Source organism: Cygnus olor, chromosome 2 (genome assembly GCF_009769625.2).
Source record: "Cygnus olor isolate bCygOlo1 chromosome 2, bCygOlo1.pri.v2, whole genome shotgun sequence".
Taxonomy (NCBI): domain Eukaryota; kingdom Metazoa; phylum Chordata; class Aves; order Anseriformes; family Anatidae; genus Cygnus; species Cygnus olor.
In genome coordinates, this window is record NC_049170.1 from 64,629,952 (window position 1) to 64,634,893 (window position 4,942).

The window sequence follows — 4,942 nt, forward strand, 5'->3', positions numbered from 1 at the left end:
GGTCTCCTCTCCACGGGCTACAGATCCGGCCCAGAATCTGCTCCAGCAGGGGTCTTCCACAGGCCACAGCCTCCGTCAGTGCAGGTCCACCTGCTCCACTGTGGTCTCCTCCACGGGCTGCAGCGTGGAACCCTGCTCCACCGTGGTACTCCATGGGCTGCAGGGGGACAGCCTGCTTCACCATGGTCCTCACCACAGGCCGCAGGGGACTTCTGCTCCGGCGCCTGGAGCACCTCTCCCCGTCCTTCTTCACTGACCTTGGCGCCTGCAAGGCTGTTCCTCACTCCTCTCACTCTCCCAGCTGCTGTGTGGTGCAGCATTTTTTTCCCTGTCTTAAATATGTTTTCACAGAGGCGCAAAACAACATCACTTACTGGCTCAGCTCTGGTCAGCAGTGGGGCCCTTACCAAACATGGGGCAGTTTCTAGATTCTTTTCACAGAAGCCACCGCTATGGCCCCCTGCTACCAAAACCTTGCCACGTAAACCCACTACAACTTCTCAGTAGAAGGCCAGAAAGACATAAAGGAGGCTTTGCTGAACACCCACCCAGAGATACGGGGAGGTTGTTTTGGTGCATCTTGAATTGTGCCAGTGCCAGCAGTGAGAGAGGAGAGGGTAAGTGTTCTAGCAGTTAAATTTTAAAAATTTATATTTGTGTATTTTATACATGTACATAAGCCAAAATGAAACCACCACATGTGCCTTAGATGCTGGTAACTGTTGTGGTGCAAACAGGTCAAAAAATCCCAAACCCCAAAGTCCAAGACTTTTTTACCCAATAGTAGACAACATCAACACAGCTGTTTTTGAAGGTTTTCTTTTTCCTTCTTTCTCTCTTTCTCTTCCTTCCTTCCTTCCTTCCTTTCTTCTTTTTCTTTCTTTCCTTCCTTCCTTCCTTCCTTCCTTCCTTCCTTCCTTCCTTCCTTCCTTCTTTCCTCCTTTCCTTCTTTCTTTCATTTTTTATTTTTATTTTGTAAGACCCAGAAACATGACACGTCTGTTCAAACACTTTGTTATAACTGATACTTAATTGGGCAAGGAAAACGTTCCCAGGCCTTCATTAACCACAAGCCAAATTAAAAGACAGAGGCTGCATTCCTCAGTGAAGTGCTCTGCATTTGAAGCTATGAGTAGACACTCATATTACACACTCATTCATGTTACAGGCATTTATTACATAACACACCTCCGGAAAATAGAAAAAATGAATTTATTTTGCCCTATATGAATTTCTTAAACATCTTTTCAATGGCTCAAGGATCATTTCTTGGAGCATGAGGACCAGGTCCCTGCTGCCACAGTTAGTTCTTTTATTAACAGAATTCTCTTTCACAAGCACAGGGTTGCTCCATCTTAAAAATAATCATGTTATTTTACCTCCTGCTGCTCCTATGAAAAGGATGTTGCAAAATCTCCCTTTTTTAATAATTAGACACCTTCCACTTTCCAGCTTAAACGTATTCATGCCTAGTTTATACTTCTTTGCTTTCTTTTATCATACAGCACAGCTCAGCTGTGGGGGCCAATATCACTTGCTACTGTCTGTGCTTGCATCTCTTCTGTTTCCACTTTGGTCCTACCAGGAACTGATATCCAATGAAGTAAACCAATGGGTAAAGCCACAAGGGCTGTGCTGGGATCTTTCAGGGACATAACATTAACTGAGCAATGTCTGAGTCAGTGTAGTAACGCATTCACCCTAGCACTGATTATCTTTCCCATCAGTGTCAGCCACTTAAGCTGTCTCCCAGAAATTCATCCAGCTTGGTTAAAATTTCTGGGAAGGGAAGGTTTTCTCTGTTGCCTGTCCAAGTCCACAGCTGTAAGAGTAGAAAACAAAAGGACAAGTCACTTTCAGCAAATGGATGATAAAAGTTGTATTTATTTATGTTTTTCTGAAATCTTTTGTTCTTCCTCAGAAAACTCACGTGTGGTGTCCTGCTATCATGACTGTGGTGCGTTTGCACCCTCCTATATCTTTTCCATCTTAAAATATAACTCCAGTTGAGAGAATCCATAGGTCTCCTCTAACCTCCAGAAGACATCCTTTCCATTGACAATGAACATTTGTAAAGACATGAGACCAGGGGAAGACATGACCCAAAAGTAGGGGAAGTTTTTGAATGTATATAATGCTGCCCAGATGTTTGATTTTACAGCAATATCCAACTTGGCTGCTCAGGCCAAAGCAACCTGGCAGGGTCACCTGGTGCAGGACCTCAATGCAGCCTTCTAGGATGCAAGTGGAGGTTACCAAGAAGAGGTCAGCACCTTGGAGGATTTCAAGACCCATCTTGACAGTCACAGGCAACATGGTCTGAACTCAGCCTTGACCCTTTGAGCAAGAGGTAGGACTGGAGACCTCTTGAGATCCCTTCCTGCCCAAGGGATTCCATGAGTCCACACTGATTTTCAGTACACAGAAGCCACAGATGGGAGTTCAAATCTATGAGCAGCTCACTGGCTAACATCCTTCCTACATAATAAATTGCCAAGTGTTATCCACTCAGAAGCCCTGCAATTGAGAGCTGGAAATGAATGAAGGTAAATAACCCAACACTGGAATTACAGAAAGCAAGATAAGACTGCTGTGGCTACTTCAAAGCAGGTACTTTGAAAACTTAATCAGGCTGAAGAGCTATGTAAAATAAGTTGGCCTCTGCCTCTGCTTATACAAAATATGCCTTCAGAGCCTCCCACTGAGATTCTGGCAGGAATTGTTCCTGGACATCATCTATTGAAAAAATGATTGATTTCTCTTTGACAGAACATCAGAGCATCTCTGGAATTTAAGTTTCCTTGTGCTTGGCAAGCACTTAAAATTATTAAGAAATAGAAACATCAGAATGCAAGTGTTTAGTACTCAATTTTATGACTACATTGCCCAAATGACAGATATGTGCAAGATTAGAGACCTGTTAATACTAGCTATTTTTAAGCCTGGAAAAGCAATTTCTTTTTCTTGCTGCACTACTGTTCTCTGCCAAATTACCGTACAGAATGTTTCTAGATTCCAGGACTTCTCCAAAAAGTTATCTTAATTCATAGTGTTGCAGGCAGGAAAGTTACAAAAGATGTTAAACATTACAGAGAAATGAGGAAAAGCCAGCATTGCCATTGTGGACCTCACGTGCTATATGGTCATTTCTGAACCTCAGAATTTAATCATTTTGACATGGTGACAAAATTAAAGACTCAAGAATCATTCCTTCATTGCATTCAGTCTTGCAAACAGAAAGCTAAACCTGCTAAATAGGCTGCATGTATAATGGACCTTGCTTAAGTACACAGCATGTCACTACAACATGGTACATTTGTAAGACTCTGCCACTTTGTTCCAAAAATCTTAAGCAAATGCCTCTTCAAGGCAGAGTGGTTGATCACTTGTTCTATATTGTTTCATACATTCCCCTGGGTAAACTCATGAGGTAAAACATTTAATGAGACTAGACTATTTCTCTTAAACAGTATATAAATAAAAAAATAAAAACAATCCAGGAAATGTGTTTCATTCCCAAATTAAGCATCACACCACTGCAAGTCTTTAATGACTCCAGTAAAGGTTGTAGAGAGTAATATTATGGAGTTTTTAAGCCTCACATATTTGTGTGAACGCATAAAGATTACACATCCATTTCTGACTGCGATAAGCTACCTCAATTTGTATATGTAAGGGGCTATTTAAATATTTGGTTTTTGTTTGTTTGGTTGGTTGGTTGGATTTTGTTTTTTGGGGTTTTTTTTGGTATGTGTGTGTGTGTTTTGTGTGTGGTGGTTTGTTTCCTTGTTTGTTCTGAGGGAAATTAAATTTCTGTTCTCTTTCAGACTTCATTTGCCAGGTCTCAGTTCCCGCTTTTCCTGTTCCTAAAACCATTTGCATCCAGCAGTCATCATTCAGGTAAACAGCTTTCTTGTGCCACTGCTGTTTTCTGCTCAACTGCTTGAACTTGCCATGCTAGAGCCTCATGCCTCACACAGGGCATGGGGAGTCTCTTCTGAGGAGGATCTGGGAGTGCACGGTTACAAGGACTGAAGGACATTTTCTGTTTTGAGATATTGAAAAAAAAACAACAACAAAACAAACAAACAAAACAAACAAACAAACAAAAATATTGGCAGCCATTTCCTGGGTATCAGTTTAGGCAAGCCTCCCAAAGTACCCCAGGGCTGTAAACAGGCCGTAACCAGGCCGGACTCAGCCTTCAGACATCAGCTGCTGTGCATCAAGATTGGTGGAGAAAGGACTGGCCTTGAAACAGCAGGCCAAGGGTACAAAAGGTAATATTGCAGGTTTTCTGCAAACCTTCCTGAGGCCTTTGACCACCTTGGAAAGGTGTCATTCAAAAAAAAGCAATGGTTTCAGCGTGTTTTCCTTCACAAGCCCTCATCAGCCCTGTCAGTCTATTGTAAATTAGGCTTCCTCAACTATTGGAAAAAAAAAAAAGCTATTCCTCCTCCACTGAAAACCTGCCAGAAGTCTGTTTCTCTATTTCACTTACTTAGTCCCAACACTATATTGCCCCAATCTTGATTTCTCCAAGGATTTAAACCCCATCAGCCCCTGCTGGGTTTTACCCCAGGTTTTGTCCAGTCTAACTCACAAGCCTTCTTCCTGGGCCAGTGCTTGGAGACCCTTCAAAATGTCTTGTATTCCTGAATTTTTTCCCACAAACCATACACTTGCTTCATCATATGCTAGAGGGCAAAAAGCTGTCTTCCAGTAAGCTTCTGATGTCTCAGCCTTACACAGTCACCATCACTGCTCACAGCAAAAGAAAATACGAATCTCCTCAAGCATGGAGGGTATGTCCTGGGAGGATTCAGCTTTGACACAGCTGTGTGTATAGATTAGTTGGTTTCTCTGATGAGTACACGTTGTGGCAATTGAACAAACTTCTGGAGTTAACAGCGAGTTATGTGGAGTTATCTGCATTTCTGGA

The 4,942-nt window shown here is 42.3% G+C and overlaps 1 long non-coding RNA gene across 1 annotated transcript; it reads left to right on the plus strand.

Annotated features, from left to right (window-relative positions):
• The first annotated feature begins 466 nt into the window (after window positions 1–466).
• On the plus strand, window positions 467–4,102 carry LOC121066670. The gene is made up of 2 exons (XR_005817911.1): window positions 467–617; window positions 2,162–4,102. It is a non-coding gene; the product is annotated as an uncharacterized LOC121066670 (long non-coding RNA).
• Window positions 4,103–4,942: the final 840 nt, after the last annotated feature.